Below are 23,356 nucleotides of genomic sequence, written 5' to 3'. Positions count from 1 at the left end.
ACAAAATAAAGTTAATGCCAGTGTTTGTAAATAATGTTGGACACCTTTAACCAGGAATGAATATTAAATAACAGAGATGCTTTTTTACTGATCAAACTATATAAAACTGTCCAAACTCATTATCCTACATTTTTCTCACCATTTATATAATTTGCATAAATTGGCTTTGTTTGTTTCTCCTATTCATTGTCATGGCAACTGATTTCACTTCAGACTTTGTGTCATTGTCTAAACTCTTATGCAGACGATGTGACTCATGCACAGTCATATCCTGCTGAAATGATTGGATATTTCAACTCATGGATATTGCAGTATATTGCAAAATGTGTATGCTCTTTCAGTGTAGTCACTTTTTGTTCAAATCTGATTCTCGGTTAACATGAATTCTTTTGTCTAATCGTGTCTAGCTGTTCAGTGTGCTTGCTATTGGAAATACGAAGCATTTTCAAAGGCACAAATGTATGTGCAGATTACTAATCTCTGATGCAATGTGAGCACCTGCTCACCTACTATGACCTAACTGTATGCATGTGTTGGTGTTTGTGCGGTTGAGAGGGTACACATGATACAACATCTGTTACCTGTGCCATCTTTTGTAATGAAAAAGTCACACTGTAGGAGATGTTTCCCAGTAAGCCCTGGCCTCCACTTAGCAACAGGTATTGCAGTGAATGTGTGTGTTTGTGTATTTACTATATAGTCATGAATTCCTCTACTGTATATTTAGTTGAATTCCATGTGTTTGAACTATTACGTAACAACATGCTGTCATGGTCCTGGGTCGTTGACCCAGCGTCTTGCGTTTTTTCTGATCTGTATTAGTTAGGGTTAACCTGAAGTTTGGTGTATTGTCAGCCCTACCTGTGTCTGTCCTTGGTGCTCTGTTCATGTCCCCGTGTTGTGTTGTACATCAGTCTGTTTCCTGTTTTATTTTGAAGGCTCGTGTTCTGGATTTCCTGTTCTGTTCTGAAGGTCTGTGTCTGTTGTTATTGTGTTCAGCTTGTCTCCTCCGGTCCCCAGGTGTATTAGGTTCAGCTGTTCTTCCCTCCTGTGTGTGATTACCTGATTACCTTGTGTGTGTATATTTAGTGGGTGTCGGTCTGTGTTCGTTGTCGGCTCGTCTGTGTTTCTTGGTATCCTGGTCCTTGGTCTGCGTCTCTCTGCTCCGCTCTCCGTTTTGTAAGATTTCAGGTTTGCTCTTTAGTTTCTCCCAGTTTAGGTTTGTCATTACTCATGCTTCATTGCCTGTTTTTGCCACTGCCACCGTGTAAATAAACTTCACTCGTATCATCAGTTTGCTGCATTTTGGGTCCTCCTTTTCCTCCACTCCACACGGCTCATTCCGCCAGCCGTGACACATGCTGTATAAAACGTATCTTCTTATGGAAACCATCTGTTAGACCTTATGGTGTCACAGCATTGTTACTTTCTGAATTAATTTTGATAATGTTATATGCATTTCTAAACAAGAAAAGCTTTCATGTGAATGACAATGACAATAAATATCGTTGTTTCTCCAAGAGAAAATAACCTTTTCTGCCATTTGTAAAGAGGACATTGGGATTCAACTGTACATTGTTATTGTTTACATTCATATTTTTTCTCTAGAAAAACTGTAATATGCATTTTATTTCACCAAGCCTTTGCTCTTTCTTTCTTTTCCATCTTAAGGATGTTGAGCATAATATTGAAAACCTTTATTTCAGCCATGTGAAGAAAAATGTCATTATTGCTGTTATATACATCGGTGTTGTTTCAGAACCTGAGTCAATACTTTGAGCTTGAGAGAGTAGAGATGAGACTCGCTGAGAAGGTCGGGAACTGGTTTGGAGCATATTGTTTTACAGCTAATAGTGCAATAAGAGAAATACAAATCAATTCTGACAGCAAAGAAGGGCACTCCCTGGAATGCTAAAGGCAAAGAAACTGAACAGAAGTGGGAGAGGAGCGAGAGAAACTCTGCGTTTGTGTATTTGTATGAGTTTTAGCAAGACAGAGAAGCTCCTTTGACATAAAGGAAGTGAGAGTGACTTCACCCAATGGTAACTATAGATTGCATCTTTATAACACACTCACAAATTCCTCCTAGTTCTTGCTCAGTAATCAACATGCTCCTACTCCATAATCAACAGATAATGATGGCTTTAAAATGATGTGTAGTTTTGTGCGACATCTATTGTGTGGCTGATCCAATAATTTAGCAGCTTCTCTCGCCACAGTATCTGTGTGTAGTTACAAAGTCATTACTTATAATCACAGATCACCTATTGACCAGTTGTTTTATGTTCCTGAGTTTTCTTCCAGCCTACTATTTGTCCTCTCTGTGCTAAATTCCTGGGTGATTATCTGTCATTATAGCCCAGTTTCAAAGAAAAAAATATGCATCAGGATAGATGAGGCAGCAACAAGACTGAGTGATAAAGAAGCAAGAGCCCCAATCAGTCAATGAGGTCATGGAAACTTGCTTTCGTGTTGTTTATCAAGCAAAAAGAAGGAGGATGAGGGTAAATTGCCTCTTCTTATCAACTCCTTTCCAAGAAAAGTAGACAGTCGGTAATGGTGGCTATGTGGGCTAATATCACAAAGGGGTCAGAAGATCAAAAGTCAGGCGATCACTGAGTAGGTACGCAGCATCCAGTTGCACATGTATGTACAGCACATCTATATTCAGGATTCCCAACAGATGTATCATTGACTCATGAAATTGGTGTCACTGCAGATGGGTCCTAGTAGGTGGGCCTGGTTTTCGAAAAAGAAAAAGAAAAAGAAAAAAAGAGTATTGAGAAACAACATTTGTGTGTATGACCATAAATGTGTGTGATTGTGTGTGGGTATCAGTGGTAATGTGACCTTGTCCTGTGCTCTAGCAATGGCAGGAAAACAGATCTGCAGAAAAGAATTGGAGGAAGTACACAATACACTCCCCACAGACACAGATATGGTGTGAGAGGATTATACAGGCACACAGTACACCTCCCTACATACATACACAAGCCGAACACAAACCATTTGCAATGGTCTGTATGCTTGTGACAACTTGAATCACCTCGCTTGTCAGTCAGAAAAGAAATACACACATGCACACGTACACAAATACACAACACAATTAATGTGAAAACTGCAGCTCTAGCCATCCAAAGTAGGGCACCCGAGTGCCTATCATTCAAGGGCATAACACAGCAGGACAGTTTTCATTGAAAAGAGCTGCGCAATTACCGGCAAAGAAATAGCCTCCAAAGCCATCTACCTCAGTCTTCCTGTGCGGGACCAGCTCCCCAGACACACTGAAGGGTCATTATCAGTGCATAAATGGAGATGACGCCACCTGCAGCCATCTCAGGCTGAAATATACCATCGCCATTTGCCTCTACAAAGGAGGGTTGCATCACCCTAGTGAATGGGAGCATTACAGTCAATACTGTCACCAATGTGAATTGTGGAAAACTAGCATATTATGACTTATTTTGTTATGAAATGGACCGTTCTAATATTTTTCACCAACATATAAGTGAAATTTGAATAAAGTCAACATTAATTTATTTGCTAATGGGTTGAGCCGTTTTATGTAATAAGTGTTAAGTTCATATGAATATCACCAACCTTAGCTGTGCTTCGCGTTGGCATGCTAATTTGCTATACAAACAAGGAAGCATGCTAACGTGTAATGCTAACATTTTAAACAGAGCTTTAGGCTACACTGTTAATAGTTGATAAGCTAGTTTCTGCCCATAAAAATGCTAGATGTCTGCTGATATGGTGAATTGTTACGTACATACCTCCTGGCAGCCACCTGTTGCTAGAGAAAATGAACATATATTCCCCAAATGATTAGCAAAAACCTCCTTTATCCTTTTGTCACAGTGCTGTGGTGCTAGTTTGAATGGTTGTGAAGTAAGTAAAAGTTGTGCCTTTTGAAAAAAGCTTTTACTTGGAAGAAGATGCTTATCCTTTTCTGGTTTGTGTCATATTTATTCACGGTGTACTACTGCTTGGCAAGTAGTTAGCAAGTAGCTGCAGACAAAATATAGAAAACCATGGCAATCTGCTGGCACCCAAATCAATCAGTGTGAGGTTTTTGGCGCAGTACTTCCTTTGCAACCATTTTCACCCGTCAACCATCAACCTTAAGGAACAACTGCCAAAAAGTCAGGAAATATATATATTTCCCTAGCAACCAGGTGTTGTATCACATCTAATATGGGAGACAACCTTCAAGCAATGTGCACATGATGTGTTAAAACTGAATTATATAACCATTAGCGTGTTAGCATATTCATTGTGCAAATGTTAGCATGATAAATACAGCATCAAAAAGCTGCTAGCATGGCTGTGGCCTTTTAGTCTTATTATTTATTGTTGAAATACATATTTATAGTTGTAGTACCTGCTCATAAATGTAATGTACTATTCATTTGGAAATACTTTTGTAATGTTGATTGTAAAAGCAAGACTTACCTTATATTCTAACTGAAAATATCCATGGTTTTCAGTAGCCTAAAATATTTTTTCATCTACTTGTTACAAAAATGGTGCTCCCTGACCTCCCTTACACCTACAGGTCTTAGTCATTTGTCGACTCCACAGATATGAAAGTTGTTGATATGTTGTTGTGGTCATATCCAATACAAGAAGTGGTTTTTCAAGTTCAGTTTCAGACATAATTTTTCAGTCAATAAGAAAAGTCCACAAAAAGCAACAAAACAACAAAAACAAAAGAGAGTGAACAAATAATGTCAGGGGGGATACCAACACCTGCGTTTCTGCGCCTTTGGATAGTACCCCTCTCCCTCACACACAAATACACACACAATCACACACTCCCTAGAACAAAAGTGTTGCTCTCTCATCACCATAGATACCCAATAGAAGTTTTCCAAAGAAACCTCACAACCCTCAAAGTAGCCAAATCCCTACCATTCTGCATAACCGCCGGCAACAATACATACACTTGTTTGGCCGATTCATTTTGTAGGTCTCCTTTGTGTGTTAGGTTGAAGAGAAAAAGGAGGGGTGAGGCAGGCTGTGGGGGTGTCTGGAGAGGGTTTTGGACACTTTTTCTGGGCAGTGGGCAAAGATGGTGGGGCACATCAGAAGCTTTGCCAGAAAGATGCCTTAAGCATCAGCCAATGTGTTTGCCTGCGAGTCTTTCTATAGCTCCCAAGTGGCTGTACCTGTGTTATGTTTGTTTGGGTGGATAATTGAAGCATCCCTGTTTCATTCTTTTATTTTGTTATTCTCACTTCTTTTTTTTTACTTCTCCAGTCTCATATATTTCCATCTTTGGCTTGACCTGTAGTCTCCTCCTATCCTTCAATACCCCACTGGCTCAAAACCCTATTGTCTCAAATGGCACACACTGAATTACGTGCACACATACATGCACACACGGCCTCCAGCCTGCTCCATTGTCCTGCCACTGCTGGCTTTAGTCCTAATGCTATGTTGGACTCATGCCCATATAAACAAGCTCCCGGTCTGTCTGTCTGTCTGTCTGCCTGCCTGCCTCTCTTTTGCATCTATTCATGTCGCTGTGATCACTCTTTTTATTTTATTATGCCAGTGTTCGTCTCCCTTCTTTTTCAGTCTTTATGTCTGACTCTTCTCCCATTCATCCCCCTCCGTTCATTCTGTTGTGCTCCGTAAGCTGGGCTGAGCAATTAGTTAATGTACCCTCCACCCCAGGGGTGATTCTGGCACAGCCAACTGCGAGTGCTTGTTTGTGTCTGCAACACTGTGTGTGTGTGTGTGGCTTTGGTGTGGCCATTGAGTGGGGTTGCTGGGCTAATGGAGGCCCATGCACAGTGTCTTGGCACTGGCATCCTTTGGACAGCCCTCACCTCTTCTCTCTGCAGGTCCACTCAACCATAGCAGCCAGCCCTCTGTCCGGGGCTCTAGTAAACAGCCTTTTAATTACCACAGGGAAGGACCCAAACATATAAGATGAACTGATTCCAGTAGCACATAAAAGAGGGGTGTTATGATAACTATGATATTTTATAATGAAACAACAATGTCATGACTATCAAGAAAATCAATTATGTAGTTATTGTTTTTTTGTGTAAAACTGCAACAGGCATCCGTGCTTGCCATTTTTTGTTATCATTTAGCATTAGCATGTTTTGACCATGATCATTTTAAGTGAAAATTCTTACATCCCTATTAAATGGCCTATTACCCCTATATGATAATGTCTTTTTTACTGTATTGCACACATTATAAAATACTTTCTGCTAAGGGCAGATAATTGCTATGGTACTTTTTGCTATAGGTAGATGTTTCATTTTCTGGCATATTTTTCATTGAATTTATTTATGCTATCTTCAATTATCAAAAGTCAGAGTTTTGTGTACACACTTTAAGCTTTTTTCTAATCCGTAGATTAAAAAAGGCTTTAGCGCCACTTCAGCAGCAATTATACACCGGGAGAATAGCCCACAGTGGGTCTACAGTGCATGTCAGGATTTAAAATTAATATACTCAGAACTGTGTTTTTAAAAGGCTTTTTCAATTTGTTTGTTTTTTTGTGTATTTTGGTAATTGCACTTTTGCCATTGTGCATGCAACATCTTAAACACCAGCGTCTCCTGAGGTTTCTTCCTCAGGAGATTATTAATTTAAATCAAAAATATATACAAAATGACCCAATTAATTAAAAATATTTGTTCCAAACAACACAATTCTAGGAACAAATTATTATGATTTTAGCTTCTCATAACAAACATCCAATTCAGTCAATTTGCCCCATACGTCTGAGTTTGTTCTATTTGCAGTTGTACACAAATTTGAGCTTGAAACTCCTATTCTTATGTCTAATTTCCCAATGTCTCCGTAAATGTCTGTATGCTTTGCATCATGGACAATATGATCCCTTATAGAGGAAAACAGCAAACCCATTCACGGTCATCTCTCGCATCATTCTCTCCATGCTGTACTTTAATCTCAACCCCACGTTGGTGCCTTTCAAGCGTGGTTTGGTCCTATGAGGGTGTGTAAGGCCAAACAGGCGCCTTGCTGGACACCTCAGTACTTTTGTGAAGGCCTTGAAGGACACCCAGCATGCATCCCTTGGTACAAACAAGAAATGACTAGAGTGCGTCACAAAGGGACACCAACATAGATGCAGCAGAACTGGGTGTACCACAGGGGGCAAGTGGAAATCCGTGGGATTGAGTCTCTGTTTGTGTTTGAGTGTGTGTGTGTGTGTGCATGGTTGATTGTCAGCTGAATCCTATTAACAGGCATGGGTCCAATTAGAGCTTCTTGGATGCAACCAATTCAATATATTTATAGCTAAGACAAATAACTTTACAAATGAGCAAATGATGCTTGTGACGCAAACCCCAGCCCTCTGCCCTCCTGTTTACTACACGGGCAATAGCTTTAACCTTGATTTTACACTGATGGCATTAGATCATGGTTCTGCACAATAGATGCAGACAGTTAATGGCTAAGGGCTAGGTCAAACAGTGGAATAGAGCCCTTGTGTGTGTCTGTATGCGCATAACGATTAGCGTGTGCACGTTTGTCTGATATGTAACACAACTGGACATAGCCAGAAGGACAAAAGACGAGACAGCAGCTCAACCTTTCACCTCCCCACCCCCACCCTCACATACACACACACATAAACATGCACACAGAAAAATTCTTGCTCTCCAATGATTTCCTAACGCCACCATTTCATAAATAAGAGCAATGTGGTTTTTCATGCCCTGAAAACAGTGGTGTGTATTCCAACCCCTTGCTGTGTAATTACATTAGGGCAGACAGACAGTAGGATGATTGTGATAGGACTTTGTTATGTTTGTATATTTCTGTTGTTATTCTCGTGCCCCATAGAGAGATGACCCACTTCCACAGCTCAGTCTGTATGTCTGTCTGAGCTACACGGCTGTTTTAGTGTGAGCTAGTGTTTGACATTTGTGTGTTGTTCTTTAAGGCAGAGGCGTAAACTCTAGAGACACACAAACACAGCTACTGTCTGTCTCCTCCCGGCTAGCTGAATGCTGCTGCTGTGGGTGTGTGGGTGCTGAGTGGGTGCTTTCCAGTAAATTGGGGAATTTGTAAAAAGCACACATCTGTTAAAATCTGTCTGCAATAAACATGAAAAAGACTATTAAAGCGATAATCAGGTTATTCTAATCTTCATCATGTTAAATTTCAGATTGGACCACCAGCATTTACAGCTTTGCCGCTTGTTGTGGCTGCTCAGTTCAAATATGCCATCCTGGTATTTGTTTCAAGCCCAGATTAAATTTTTGTAGATTTTTTCCCTGCTCCCGTGACCCATTAATTAATGAATTTATCTTATTCATGATCGAGGGGGTTCATCAGTGTCTGACATTGTGTTTGTGCGAGCGCGTTTATGACCATAACCAGATGCTAGGTCATCTAGGAGTAGTGCTAGTCTCTCCTAACGGTTATGGATGAATAGAGATCTCAGTGAAACGCCAGAGGGACCACAGCCTAACCTCCAAGGAAGTTCAACTTGTTTCTAATAAAATGAGAATCATGACCACTGCAAAAGCCTACTGGCAGGTTTGTCTACTGACAGAATCCTTTTCATTTTGATAAATGTCACCAATTTTTGTAATTTTTTTTTCTTGTTATGGTTCCTTTGCAAAGTCTGCAAAAGTTGCTTTACTTGTTTTTCTTCTCTTTTCCTGCGGTCTGAAAGTATCTATCAAAATCTACCCACATTAGTCAGCCGGTGTGCTATTTTTCTGGGTACACCTAGCACTTATTACTTGATTATGCAATTTTAGTGCATCACCAATTCAATCGTGCATGCATTTACATTCTGCAATAAATGCAGAAGTGTAGAAGAAGAACTTAAGATTGGAATCAGCAATGTTCGAATCACTTCTGTTATATAGTAAAGCAAATTTTAAAAGATCTTATTCTGTAAGAATTTTAACTCTAATTAAGTACAATATTTGAGAAAATGTTTCCTTCCTTCTCTTAATGCAATGGTGTGAGACAGAAGTAAATACTGGGCTTAAAATGACAAATTCTAATTTTATCATGCCATCACACTGTGTCAGAAACTCAAAAGTAGATCACGAGATTATGATATAATATATTTTGATCCTTATTACCTATAATATAATTCTTTGTACATGCCCAAGCTTCTCCTTCATCCATGCCAATATGGCATCTGCCGTGGTCTGGAGGTGACCGAAAGGTAACAGCAACCTGAGCCAGGCTGGCTCGTGGTCATCTCTGCGCCCATATGCCCACTCCATGGATACACACTCTCCTAGCAGAAAAACTCCCACACAGTTGATGCTTCGTTACCTCAAACACACACATACACACACGCGAGCAAACCACATATACATATACATATACAAACACCGAGGTACACTTTATGTGTGTTGCCACTTCATCTGTGCAGCAGTGTGAAGGGAGTGAGAGAGTAGCAAGGGTAACACTGTGCTTCTGCCAAATCACCACATAATGAAGTGTTCCAGGACAATCCAACCATGCCAACCATATGGCCTCAACACTTCAGTGGAGTGATGGACCCAACACTTACGTACAACACATACGTGGAACACACATCTTTAAAACCTTGTTTTCTGGCAGCTAAACACAAACATAACATGTTGACTCTTTATATTGTGCTATATAAGAATATACGTTATGATTTAATGAGTTACACTAAACAGTTATATTTTTGTCACTGGAGCTGTATATTTTTTTATACTAATTATACTGGTTATATTCAACTTTCATCATATATCAGACAACCCAACTAAAAGCTCAAAACACTGATATAGTAACAAAAAGTCTTCAAATTCTTCATTTAGCATTTAGTGGCAACTTGAATTTAGTTGTGGACACAAATATTGATGATCGTTAAGTTACATATACCCGTTAACCATTACGTTAAAACAATTCCCTGCAGATGTGAATACAAAACATGAGTGATGAATACTAAAAATATTTTTATTTAACTTCTTTTTTAAATGAAGCAGAAATAGCAGATTATTAGGGCCCTTTGTTGGCAACCCCAACAAAAATTCATCATTTACTCTCCAAGCTTTAGTGAAACTTAATAATAATAATATAGATTTTCACTACTGCACTGAGAGCAGTTTGCAGAGAAGTCACCATCTTCCATGCAAATTACTGGCAACAGCAACAAGCTCCTAGTAATCAACGAAAATGCAAAGAGAGTTTCAGTGCAGTACCATATATGTCTTTTTCACACCAGCAACCTCCAGTAACCACTCACCAACAGGTCATGACCCCTTGGCAGCTTGCATGAATGCAGTTTTAGCAAATGATTTCACAGTAACCAGCACCAAGAGCCAGCACCAAGAGCCATCCCCTAGCGGTCAGGAAATATTCATTTTTCGCCCATCAACAGTGTTTGCCAAACGGTCAATTTCTAGGCCTTCAACAGCTTTCAAAAGTTTGAACATTACGTCACTTTTCTAACTTCATCTAAATTAGGTTCTTATTTCATACCCAAGTGTTACAGTCAGTTGCAACAGAAGAAATTTTAATGTGGATATTTTCTAGATGCACATCACCAGTGGACACAGGTGTTCCTCCCATTGTCCTTTCATCGCTGGCAGACTTTGTTCTGCAGGTGGTATCATCTGTGGCGGAAGAGTTGCGTTTCCAGCTAATGTATTTCATCAGCTACAGCTGTTTGGGACGCTCTTCAATGGGGTGGAAATTAGGGTCGTCAAGTCGCCAAGTAGCTCCTTCATCCATATTAGAGGGATAGAGAGGAGGGGTGCTGCTCATTTATACTGGCTCAGGTGGGAAAGTAAAAGTGTCGAGTGTGTTTCCATGTGTGTGCGTGTGTGTGTGTGTGTGTGTGTGTGTGTGTGTGTGTGTGTGTGTGTGCCAAAAAGTGCAGAGCATTTTTTTTATTCCCTCAAGTCCTGGTATGAGGATGGATGGCCCCATTATGAAGGGTTTTAACCCCTGACTGGGAGATTGAACCATCACAGTGCAAAATTGCCACAGAGATGCAAGAAGATACTTGACATTGGTACAGAGATTGTATGACGGTGGTGGTGGAAGATAACATCTTTATCTAAGGTTTCTTGTGTTATATAAACACAAAAACACAATATTCCAAACCAGCAGAGTATGGAAAAGCTTTTGTTTAGACAATATTTTTATAAAGAGCATACAAATTGATTGCAGATCATAAACTTGACTGTTTAATATAAGAGGTATTGGAACGTGCAGTGTCCCAGCTGTTTTCAAATCCCTTGTCTTGTACTTCTTAAACAAAATTCTATATTTTTCTTTGAAGAACACAGGAGGCTTTATGTGGGCCCTTCTGAATTAGTCAATTCTCGTACAACCACAATTCTAGAAGACTAAAGGCTTATGGCTGTGTTGTTAAGCAGTAATGCGTTCACATGTCAAATGTGATACACTGCTTGCGCAGCATTTGCATGCTGATGCCTTCAACGCTACTTTCAGTCCATTTTCATATTTCTCGAATTCCTCTGACTACGGGAAATGGAACAAGTGATGAAATTTAAATGGCTTCTATACATAATCATAGAGCACATTCAAAGGTGCATTCTCTGCAGGGATTGGCTCTGGCTTGTTCTTTCCACTCACTGACAATGCCACTGCAAGTGAGCAAAACAAAAATCCCTCTTGCGAAGCAAAAATAAATTCCAGGGAAGAAAGCAGAAAGGCAGATGATGGAATATCATAAATACAGAGTGAGTCTGTATTGTCTTTGGAAAATTGATGCTCCTGAGGGTGGCAACTTTGATTTTAGGCTATTCGGGTATAATGAAATTTTCATGTGTGTGTTTTTCTGTGAAGCTGTACACGCCTGTGACCTTTTATGTCATCTACCCTGTCCGTGTCCTCACTGTTTACAGCCCTCACCACCTATAGCGATAAATCTTTCACATGAGCGTCGCCTCTGCACGTATATCACACCCACCATAAGCTGCGCACATGGAACAACATTTTATCTTAATGGCGCACAAGATTGATGATGAGTGCACCCTTTAATTATTCTGTCCTTCTGTAATTACTCTATGTCAGTGTTATCTCTCTCATATATCTTTAGGTTATTGCAAGAAGGCAGTGCAGGGAATACACATCAGCTGGTGAATTAAGGCAAGCTTAAGTATTGTGCACCAATTTACAGAAATATCTTGTAGGTTTGAACTCTATGTATAAAATTTATATTCAAGATATGCAGAAAAAATAAAAACTCTCCGCAAACAAGAAAAAACATGGGATGAGCCAAAGGGATAATATGTCCTAGATGTTCAGAAGGATAGGGAGAGCATCTAGACTTCCACAGAGCCAACTCTAATGAAAACCATGGGAGGTGATCAAAAGCTCTAAAAAAATGCAAATGGACTTTGGAATATGGAGACAACGGGTATCAAACAAACTAGCAAAAACATTTAGATATAATTAAACTCGATATGACCTCAAAAACAAGAAACCTTTATAATAATTGTGAATGATAATATAACACCCAAAATGTGGCATGTAAATCAGCCCAGCTTAGAGTAAGCAAACTGGATTAGAATTTTTTGCTGTTGTGACTTTTCTGTAATGTACAAACCCAATTCTGAAAAATCTAGCATGCCCTGTTAAATTCAAAAGAAAAAAGAATGCAAGGATTTCCATATGTCATCAATCCATAGTTTATTTACTGCAAACAAAGAAAACATATGCAATGTTTAAACTGGGGAAAAAATGTACATTTTAAGAAACATTTGTGTTGATTTTTGAGGGAGGCAACACATCTTAAAAAGCTGGGATGCTTCACACACATTTCCAGTGTGAAGCATCCCCAGACAACAGTCTGTAAACATCTGGGAATCGAGGAGACCAGCTGTTGGACCTTTGGCAAAGGACTGTTTCCTATACTGAGAAAGGATTCTAGCTACTTAACAGGCCTGGCTCTTCTCTGTTGGATTTTTAATTTGAATTTCTTTGTTTAATATCAGCACATTACAAAATGACACTTTTGTATTTGGTTAAACTAAAACAAATGACCAACCGTCAACCCAAAAATAAAATAAAAAATGCTATTGGAAACAATACGAAAAATGCCTCCTCTAACATGGTTTACAATACCAGGAATCTTCCCTGAAGGCTTTAATGCTACAGTAGTTTCTTTCAGACATCATTTCCAGTAACTGAACATGTTAGATGGTTATCTGCTCGCTTTGAATGTAGCACAAGGCTAAACTGCGTGCAGCTTCAGTAACTGATGCCTATTGTCTACTGCCTATTAGCTGCTCGACATCATGACTGTTTTGGAGATTAACCAAACATTATAATAAGAGACAAAATAATCCCCTTGAAAACAGCAAATAGTTTCTGACCTCAGCATAAAGGGAAATCACTAGAAGTGGGTGAATTGATGCAAATATCAATAATATCAATACCAGTGCTGGTACAAGTATTGGGCTGGTGCTGCACTATATGAAAAATGTCTGAACCTTTTTGTGTAGACTGTCACATCTATTTTATTCATAGCCTATAGCACATTTAAACCACAGAAGTCGACCTGAAATCCTTAATAGAAAGGCAAATTTACATTCCAGGTCTCTAAAAACCCAGTTTTAAGGGTAAAACTGGGTTTAAAATACATGAAAATCTGAAAGGTGTGTTTTGTTGTGTTAACTATTAATGGATTAAGAAATCACAGTGACTTGGAATTTGCAAATTAATGTTAATTCTTCTTATATCGTATGCCATGTCTCGCTACTCTTCCCTACATAAGCTGCCTTCATAGGTTCAGAGTATCTGTATTTCATTGGCAATAGTGGCTCCATTTACTTGGTATCGAATCAATAAAAAAAATGTCCAGAATTAACCAGAAATGAGACACAAATATCCATCCACAAATGCCCTTAACGCATTATTGGAAAGTTGGATTTAATTTAATGCATGCTAGTATATTAAATGTTCCAAAGAGCTGTTTTTAAGTCGTAAGAAGATTCACAGCCTATAACACAGACCCACTGATTAAACTATTTGTGGACCAATTGTGCTTACGTGCACATTCACGCACCAACAGCTCATTCTGATCCAGGAAAAACCCTGTACATGGTGTACTGTTCAGACTCCTTTCATCATTGTCATGCAGGTCTGAATAAAGGACATTGTGACATCTGCATGGCACAATGCCACTTTAACAGACCGATGTAGCCAACAATGTTGTATCCTGTTAGCAAAAAACAAAAAAACCCTAAAAGGATGTCTCCTTTCTATTGTTTCACTCAGCATACACCTTAAAAAGCACCATTTTATCCCAAGGCGATCATCAGCTTCTGTTAACATGAGGCAGTGGGCCCTACGCCCACCATATAACTCCTTCAGCCATGTCACCTGCCCATGAGACCACGGTCCCCTCCCTCGGCTCAAAGAAAGAGTTACATGAACACAGCAGGAGTAACAAAGGGGTGCGAAGCATATTCTTTTCCTCGGATAATGAGTTTCACATATCAGAGGGAAAGCTGACCTTGCCTTCCTCTTGAATGTATCTTAATGCTCGATCTCTCCCTGAAAAAACAATTACAGAATGCTTTCCGTATGCATGTGCATGTATGCGTTTGTTGTGTTATGGTTACATGGGGGCAGTTAATGGTGCAGTGATGGCGAGTTTGCGTGAGCGTCATCTGAGGTCCTTGGTGCAATCATGACATAAGAACGCGCTAGATAACACAGAGCCACCCACAAAGCGCAGGTTTGGGCAGGAATGAGTCACCAAAAGAACGGCAGGAGAGCTGTTTACATAAGCACATCAAATGGCAGCCCCCATTAGAGTCTGTCATTACATAATACTGAACACAGCAGCAGTTGCTTCATACTGTAAACAGCTAAGCATCACACAGAGAGAAACAATAGGAAAGACATTTCACTTCAATACAAACTGGCCTAAAGTTGCTCGCGAAGCAACTGTTCTCTAGTTTAGAGTTTAATAATAACACAGACACAAAAACCACTTTAAATTTAACAGTGGATGAAACAGCCTGTCTAATGTTGAATGGATCATTTCAAGGAAACCACACAACTCTGCAGTTTCTCTCAACAGTATGAACTCTTTTATAGTGTTTTTAACTCATTGCTTTGTTTTAACTACTCAGAGTATCATATATATGCTCTCATAAATCACAATTCTATGTACTGCCAGGGTATAAACTATTGCCTTATTGTGGATGTAATGCATTTTGTTTTCCAATAGCTTAACAGATTCAATGACAAAATTTGCAAGCACAGCAGGTAAGAATAGTGCGCTGGATAATAACGCAGACTTCTCTTTTTCTTAAGACCAGAATTTACTCGTTTCAGAAATAACCTCAAGTAATTTGTGCAAAGTCCCACAAGCTCTGCACACATTCACAAGTCTTTGCACAGGGTCAGTTCTTTGATTATTGCTGCTCTAAAATCAGTTGGTTTCCGAGCACAGACCCAGCTCAGGCTAAAATTTTCAAAAGGGTTTAGGCTGAGGCTTTGGGAGGGCCATTTCAGAAGTTAACCAGTTTTGAAGGATGTCTGGGATCATTGTGCTGTTGGAACACCCAGTTGTGTCCAAGTTTCCACCATCTAGTTGTTGATTTTAAGTGAAGTTGATAATTTTGGAGGGTTTCTTTCTCCTCCAAAATTCCACCTACTTTGGGCAAAGTATCATAGCCACCGGCAGCAAAACAGCCCTGGAGAATGGTTTGCAAACCTCACTTTTACTCTTCCAAACATATCCCTTGGCATTATGGCTAAAGAGCTTGTTTTTTTCTAGTCTGACCATAAACCTTTTGTGCAGGGTGTTGGCTTTGGAGCAGGGGTTTCTTTCTTGGTTGGCATCCTTGCAGCCCATGGCAATGTAAAACTCGCTTGACTGTGGATAGTGACGTTGGTATTCCAGCGGTTTTCAGTTCATTGCAGGCTTGATCATTTGTGTTTCCTAAACATCCTAACCAATTTCCTTTCATCTGATAACAGTGACAGTTTGCATCTTCTTCCAGACCTTGGTAAAGTGGTGAGACATTTGAATAACATGTTCTTCTGCACAATTGTTTGAGCAAATGATCTTCCCGACATGTGTAAATTTACAGTTCTTCTTCTTCTTCTTCTTGGATCTTTACTGAGTTCCTTGGACTTTGTTGTGAGTACTGACCAATTCATTAAGTGCTGTCAAACAAATCAGTCATAAAGACATTGTAGAACTCTCAGCACCAAATATTAAATGATTTAAATGAGTGGATGTACATATCTGAGGCTATATGTACTTTTGAACCTGTGTACATAAGTGAAAATCCAAACTAAAGTCAAACTTGTGCACCTTGTGTTATTTTTCAAGTCATTAAAGATGTTTGCAGTACATTAACCCTGGAAAACGAACAAATCAGTTAACAACAAATCCTTAATAGCCCAAAATTACGATGCTATTCCTGCCCAAGATGATTGTCTGGCCACCAACTAAATAATGTTATGAACACAAGCTAAGTTAGCCTGTGAAATACTACTTAATAAGTACTTCAACAACATAACAAAGAGTGGTGAGGATGGCCTAAATATTGCAGTAACCGTAAGGACGAACGAGTGTGTTGCATGGAGTCCTGATGGAAACAGTAGGATTTTGGCTTTTCATGTATTTGGAAACTGGGATGCCCTGTTGGCATCATATTTTGGTACACTTTGTTTTTCAGCTTGCAGGGTAAATGTCATGAAACGGCAAATTTTAAAATAAACGCTTTTTTGTTTTTTGGTTTTTTTTACTAGTTTTTACTGGTTAAACCTAACCAGGAAGTGAAAATGAAACTAGTGGTTAGCAGACTTACTGTCTTACATAATCATCTCCAGTATCCATATGTGGACTTGAGTAAATATGAATACTCAATAAGCAGCAAATAGGCATCAGACTAAAATAAACCTTTTTGTCAAAAGGCACTCCTACACACCATCTAAATGTAACAATATCCATCTTATTGCTCAATTTTTCATCATGTCGCCAGTCATTTTGTAGATGCTGCTGCCAATTGTACATCCAGACAAGCCACAGATGTCATTGTTGTGCAGCTGTGTTAATTGCTTTAATTACTGTCTGTTACACAAGTTCATATACTGAAAAACACCCTGCCTCTGATTAATTCAGGTTCGTCCATATTACTTACAGCTAATGGACTTTCTCGCTATTCATAATCTCCTTCAGCATGAACACACACACCGTTAAATGTGTGTGCCTGACAGTACTGTGATTACAGTACGTTGCATCAGGCTGCTGTTTATGCTGCACCCTACAATTCATAGACATCTCCTCTCTTGCTGTGCCGCCCTAAATTGCTCCACATCACTGCTTACAGCCAGTCAGATGATATCAGTGATTAAGAAAACACTTTGCATCCATAATAACCAACGACTAACATGTTTTGTAGAAAATCACCAACTATTTTCAATATGCAGTTTATGTGAAATTCACTAAAGAATGGATTGCATTTATATGGCGCTTTTCGAGACCCTCAAAGCACTTTACAATTCCACTATTCATTCACTCTCACACACTGGTGGAGGTAAGTTACAGTTGTAGCCACAGCTGCCCTGGGGCAGATTGACAGAAGCAAAGCTGCCATATGGCCCCTCTGGCCATCACCAGTAGGCAGTAGGTAGGTGAAGTGTCTTGACCAAGGACACAATGACCAAGACAGACAGAGCTGGGGATCGAACCGGCAACCTTCTGGTTACAAAATAAGCGCCCTAACCCCCTGAACCATGGTATTAATTATAAGATAAAATGTAACTTTTTTTAATATCTTTTATATATATATAAAAAAAAAAAAAACACCCAGCACGCCCCTGCGGGCGGTTTATCCTTCAAGCTCGGGTCCTCTACCAGAGGCCTGGGAGCTTGAGGGTCCTGCGCAGTATCTTAGCTGTTCCCAGGACTGCGCTCTTCTGGACAGAGATCTCCGATGTTATTCCCGGGATCTGCTGGAGCCACTCGCCTAGCTTGGGAGTCACCGCACCTAGTGCTCCGATTACCACGGGGACCACCGTTACCTTCACCCTCCACATCCTCTCGAGCTCTTCTCTGAGCCCTTGGTATTTCTCCAGCTTCTCGTGTTCCTTCTTCCTGATATTGCTGTCATTCGGAACCGCTACATCGATCACTACGGCCGTCTTCTTCTGTTTGTCTACCACCACTATGTCCGGTTGGTTAGCCACCACCATTTTGTCCGTCTGTATCTGGAAGTCCCACAGGATCTTAGCTCGGTCATTCTCCACCACCCTTGGGGGCATCTCCCATTTTGACCTCGGGACTTCTAGGTTATACTCGGCACAGATGTTCCTGTACACTATGCCGGCCACTTGGTTATGGCGTTCCATGTATGCCTTGCCTGCTAGCATCTTGCACCCTGCTGTTATGTGCTGGATTGTCTCTGGGGCATCTTTACACAGCCTGCACCTGGGGTCTTGCCTGGTGTGATAGACCCCAGCCTCTATGGATCTTGTACTCAGAGCTTGTTCTTGTGCTGCCATGATTAGTGCCTCTGTGCTGTCTTTCAGTCCAGCTTTGTCCAGCCACTGGTAGGATTTCTGGATATCAGCCACCTCCTCTATCTGCCGGTGGTACATACCGTGCAGGGGCCTATATATATATATATATATATATATATATATATATATGTGTGTGTGTGTGTGTGTGTGTGTGTGTGTGTGTGTGTGTGTGTGTGTGTGTGTTTGTTTGTTTGTTTGTTTTTTCAAATATAGAAAAACTACAATATTAGAAATCTCTTAAAGTGTACAGTGTGTTTGAAAAACCAAATAAAGATGAGCTACTTTATGATCTGATGATCATCTGTCCATGACCTGGACATTCACAGCTTCTCTAAGTCTAGTGTCAGGTCCTGTACTTCCCAGAAATCTCACAATCATACTGCAATTTTTTGAAAAAAATATATGACTTAAAGATAGAGGAACTGACCTTTTCTATTTTGAATCAGAATAATGCACTGTTTTGTTTTTAGAAGCAGTTTATGCTTGCTAAACATGACTTTACTCTTAGTCTAAAACCTACATTTTTCACCACTTAGGAGACAGAGAAAGACTAAGCTTTATTTTTCAAATGTAAGCTACAACGGGCAAATGTTAAACTAACTATGCTAAAACCACTTAAATATCCAATTATGCCTCAGCTAAGACTAAGTGACAAGTAGAGGGTGTGTATTTAAACCACAATTAGACAGAAGAAATTATAATTGAAAGGTAAATAGATTGGGGGAAAACAATTACTAATGCTAGAGCTCATGCAGACTATCCCTCAACATCTTATTGGACTCTTTGTGCATTCATTGTTCATTAACCTCAAACAGCCAAAGGATCAAGCCATTTTTTTCTTAACAGTTAGTTATGCAGCACTCAAACAGTACTTCAATATTTAGAATTGCAAGTAAATTTGGTATGTCGTACAAATTGCATTAAGTATCAGGAGACAAACATGTGATTACAACGGTATGAACTTAAACCCAGAGTAAGGGAAGAGTCAAATCATTACAGTAAGCGAATTTTGTGTTGCCTACATGAACAGTTTGTCTCCTTCCCTAAAGTAGGAAGCAGACCGACATAGGGAGAAAACCAAGTGATTGTGACTGATCATTGCATTATTCATGCTCATGCAAAGGCCTCGAGCTCTGTCCGTATGGTGAGCTAGGCTTTGCAACATTGCAAAAGGTTAAGGAAGCTACAATCTAGACACAAACGACAAGTACTCATCTCAGATTCCCCTCTGTCTGCTTTACATTGCATATGCAACCAGATACACCTGTCCCCACACCTCAAAAAGAACATTCAAAGAGAGGAAACCGTAGACACGCTCCTTTCACTGTCAACCACAATCCAACAGCCCTTTCTTTATTACATCACTGCATCCCACTCATGTCCTCATCTTTTCCCCTCTTTTTTCCTGCTGCACATCACCACGCTTTTGAAGCTTTTTTCCTCTCTCCTTTCATCCCTCCTCCTCTTCCAGTCCTGAAAGGTTGATCTGTGACTGAGCTTGTTGCGTCTTTTATCGGTGTCTCGCAGCAGCCCGGGGACAAAGGGGAGCTGAAATGTCACAATGTCTCCATATTCTGCCTGTGTGCAGATGCACACACATGAAAAGAGGCTGACATTCAATCATCTGCACTGAAAAGCTCAAATAAAGTAGGGGATGGATAGAGGCAGACAATGAGCATGAGGGCGAAGGAGAGAAAGAGAAGGCAGGAGGAGGAGGGGGGCACATTTTGTAATTGATTATGCTAAATCCCAACCCAGGAGCTAAATGAGAGACTAGACTATGGATAACCAGGAAAAAGACAAAACCATCTCTTGAGCATTTTACCGAGTCTTTATTTGTCCTTTGTTTTTAGTCCCCTGAGTCAAAATGCAAATGACGAGCTTCTCCAAATATTTAGCCAGTACATCACTTAACCCCTTCCTTTGTGTGCATCAAATGTAATACTGTCTCAGCTTAAGGGGCAAAGGGCAGTAAGCCATCACCTCTTCAATCAAATGGGTGTATTTGTATATATGTGTGTGTATGTGTGAATGAGACAGCATGCGTTGATCCCGTATCTATATCTGCTTATCCGTCTCTACTGTCTGACTGATCCCTGACTACCCACACAATCATCATGCTTCTGCACAACAAACACTCTGACACTGTGCGTGTGTGTGCGTGTGTGTGTGTGTGTGTCTGGGGATTAATGTTTCAATATATTATGGGCAATCAGTTCCATATACGAAATGAGAAATTTCAGCCTGCCATTATGAATTTCTGTTAATCTACCTTATCCAGCTCTGCTGTTCCATGATAGGCTTCTTTCAAAATCAGCGCACCAATGAGTCTCCAAGGAGCTTTCTCCCTTCCTGTGCATCACAATCACCGACAACCTCTGTGGCACTGGGGAAATTATTCGTAACTGTGTTTTGCAATGATGAAAGACACTTTTAAAAAATCAATAAATGAATGCCATGTTTACTCAGGAGATATCCCACAAACTGCGTTTGCTGTCATTATTTACCCAAAATGATATCAACATAATAACATTCTCACAATGACACTACTAAGATACTGAGTTTAAAGAGTTCAAAGATTTTTTTAAAAATTAAGGATTTTCATGTAGACTCTCAAATCTTTGACTGATGAAAATTAGTCCATTTGCTATACATAGAGTCAATATTCATTGTGCTCATTGTCAGCTTTATGTTTTATTGCCAGGCTGAATGGACCACACTACAAATAACCCTTAGTTCCTATTGCACATGGCCTTCATGCAGGATTACAGGTCATCCTCTTTCTGAAACAAACAGGTGTAGCTCCTTTGCTTCTAACTCAACTATCTGCTGATTGGTCCTCGTGAAAAGAATGTTTGATCAGCAGATGATAAGCCTCCTCTGCTTGCAGCCAGAGTTCTGTACCTAAGATGATTTCTAATCTTAGTTACATGATACAGAACCAAGAGTAGAAAAAATGTCTGAAACGGTTTTTACAGTCTTAAACATGTTTTTTTGTTTTTTGCTTACAGAGATTAGTTGTAAATACATTTTTGATACTTTGTTAAAGTGAATATGATCATCCACCGCTTTCAAAGTATAAATGGTCACGTGAAAAAGATTTTTCACAAAACTATAAGGCCCTCCAGGATTCAGTAACTTGTATAAGGCAACAACTTGACTTTATCAGTCTCTCACATCATTATGGAAGAATTTTGAGTCACTCTCCTTTACAGCTTTGCTTCAGTTCATTGAGGTTTGTGTGCATGTTTATGCACAGCGTTCTTTAACTTTATCAGGTCGGGGTCTGGACTTTGACCGGGCCATTGCAACACCTTGATTCTTTTCTTTTTCAGCCATTCTGTTGTAGATCTGCTGCTGTGCTTGGAGTCGTTGTTGCATGACCCAGTTTTGGCGCAGCTTTAGCTGTTGGACAGAGCCTCACATTTCAGTCTGAAACACTCTGGTATACAAAGGAGTTCGTGGCTGACTCAATGCCTGCAAGGTGCCTACGTCCTGTGGCTGCAGAGTAAGCCCAAATCATCACCCTTCCACCGCTGTGCTAGACAGTTGGTATGAGGTGTTATGAGCTCTTATGCTATCTTTAGCATTTGCAGTCATGGTGCTGTGCATTATGCCCAAACACCTCCACCCTTCAAACTTGTTTTTTTTCTTTGTTTTTTTGTCAAAAACGTTAGCATTTGGTATGCTAGCTTAGGTCTGTAGAGTCTGAGATTGCACAGACATTGCATTGAACATTTTGAAATGGGGTGAACTTGCTGTGACATCCACTCCTCGATATATTGGCACTTGTAAATAATCTTTCTAGAATGATGGACTTCAGATTGCTTGGAAATGGCCGTATAACCTTTCACAGATTAAAGGGCAGTAATAATTGCTTCTCTAAGATCATTCCTTATCATTTTCCTTTTTGAGATTGTGTGAAGACATTTCTGAAAAGGCGAGACCAGCAAACTGCTAAAATGTCATCTTTTATATAGATGGTCACATCTGTTGATAATCAATTATTCAAGTGCATTTGATTATCAGCACCCGATTGTTACTTATCTCCTAATTCGTATGGAAGCTGCAAGAGTGCATTTTCACCTGCTGTTTCTGCATTTTTTCTTCATCTCTGTAACAAACTGAGGATGGAAAACAACTTCAAATAGGTAAGTTCGACACAGATGACAGATGTTAGACGTTTTCTGGAAGGCAGCACTGTTAACTGATTGTTTTATTTGTTTATCATTTTGAACTTGCACATTGTAAGTGATGTAACAATTTGGTAAAACGATTTAGTTTTGAACAAAATCATATGTGCTGTGTTTGGGTTCCAATAAATTCCCCAAAAATCTTGGAAGGGGAAAAAAAATAATAGAGCAAAATCATTTCATCACATTTTTATTTTACTCCTTCAGGGTTACAGAAAGGGTTACTGTAAACTTAACCATTTACATATCCATCTATTCATCTTTCGCCTGATTCAGTTTCATTTACAAGTCCTATTTTAGTTAGAAAGAAAGACGCCTCGCTTCTTTCTAATTGTAAGAGGTGGGCATTTTGAATGAATGTGGGACACAAAATCAATGGAGCTTTGATCAGGCCGCTGCTCAAGCTCTGCGAATGTTAATGTTACACGACTTGCCCGCTCGCTGCTATGGAAACTAAAGGGCGTCCGAAGGTCGCCTCACTTCAAGAAAGCACTAATACATGCATGCAGTGGGCTGTAGTAGGCCCACCTGGAGATGAAAGGAGGGAAACAGGGGAGGAGATGAGATGGTGGGGGAAAGGAACGATGGGCCAGATGGATGCAGTACACTCACTCACACAATACCCCAAGGGGCTCACAGCCTTCCAG

This window comes from Rhamphochromis longiceps, linkage group LG17 (genome assembly GCF_057381845.1).
Source record: "Rhamphochromis longiceps isolate RC_006_pf linkage group LG17, R_longiceps_female_GT1.1, whole genome shotgun sequence".
NCBI lineage: Eukaryota > Metazoa > Chordata > Actinopteri > Cichliformes > Cichlidae > Rhamphochromis > Rhamphochromis longiceps.
This window is presented reverse-complemented; position numbering follows the sequence as displayed.